The sequence below is a fragment of the Acanthisitta chloris genome, unplaced genomic scaffold (assembly GCF_000695815.1).
Source record: "Acanthisitta chloris isolate BGI_N310 unplaced genomic scaffold, ASM69581v1 scaffold10422, whole genome shotgun sequence".
Lineage (NCBI taxonomy): Eukaryota > Metazoa > Chordata > Aves > Passeriformes > Acanthisittidae > Acanthisitta > Acanthisitta chloris.
In genome coordinates this window covers 23,035-24,487 of record NW_008659879.1, presented here as the reverse complement: position 1 = coordinate 24,487, position 1,453 = coordinate 23,035, and positions in this window count along the sequence as shown.

The window sequence follows — 1,453 nt, the reverse complement described above, 5'->3', positions numbered from 1 at the left end:
ATCTGTCTGGGAATATGGAGAAGTAGCTTTATAATTATTGACTAAGATACCAGATATGAAAACAGCATTTCCCCAACAGACAAAATATTACATTTAATGCAGATTTCTGGTATTTGGAGAATTTAGGGGGTGCTGAAAACATCCTGCCATTCTAGGCTTTTTCATGCCTTTGTATGTGTTTCATTTGCTACTTATATTTAAAATTTCCACCTGTACACAGATTTGTTAGGTTGATAGGATTGTGTTAATGAGTGCTCCTCCAGAAACAATTTATGCATGTTCATGGATCAAGTGGAATATTATCTTTTAATGATCTGATCTACAAAGAATTTTCAGCTATTCACTAGGACTCATTTTTGTACTTTCTGTTACTGATTTTAGAAAAAAGAAATTGGAGATCTCCAAGTATTTTATTAGCATGTTGTATTATTAAGTGATTCAATATCCAGGGTTGCCCCGAAATCTCTGCTGTCAAGTATCGGCTGAATTTGAATGTCATCACATCGTAATACAAGTTGATATACATCAACTGCTTTGAGCGGTGATTGTTATTTTATTTCAACTCTATTTCAATTAATGTTGCTTCATTGTAATGGCTGCTTTAATCAGCTCTCATGAGATGTGCTAATGACATTCCGCTCAAGTTACCTTCTTCCATGTGTGCACATTTATTTTTGTTCCTAGAGGCTGATTAGCCTAATGTTATGTCATGGCAGTCTTCTCTGCATCCTCCATGCAAGTTTGTTGATGATCAACCTCGAACACTGTTTGCTAGACTACTGAGTTGTATTTGAAAGATGAGATCAATGTTTAAGGTTTTTGCCCCAAAAATATCTGAAGCTTTTTGTCTTCTAATCTTCGTGCCTCTGCAGTGAAAGTACTCTTCAAAACAAAAACATGTTTTAGAACCATGGGATTGAACAAATACAGCCTTGGTGTACACTTTTCCTCCTCTCTTTCAGGAGATTGTTATGCAGTGTTTCTCCTTAAGATTGTTAAAGAATCAGGAGCATATTTGAAAAGTGAAACAGTTGTTTGACAGAAGATGCCCTTAGGATGATATTTTAGTTTGCTTAGAGTTTGGTGTGGAGGCATGGTGATGTTATGCAGAGTCAGAATGAGTAGCAGGTTATGTGAAGACCCATTAGGATCTAGATACCAAGGAAGTCTCAGTGTGTTTGCCAGTGTATTCTAGCAGGACCCAAATGTTGCAGAGCAACCACCAAGAACCTTCAAAGACAGAAGATGCCCTTAGGATGATATTTTAGTTTGCTTAGAGTTTGGTGTGGAGGCATGGTGATGTTATGCAGAGTCAGAATGAGTAGCAGGTTATGTGAAGACCCATTAGGATCTAGATACCAAGGAAGTCTCAGTGTGTTTGCCAGTGTATTCTAGCAGGACCCAAATGTTGCAGAGCAACCACCAAGAACCTTCAAATGAATAAGAAAACTTT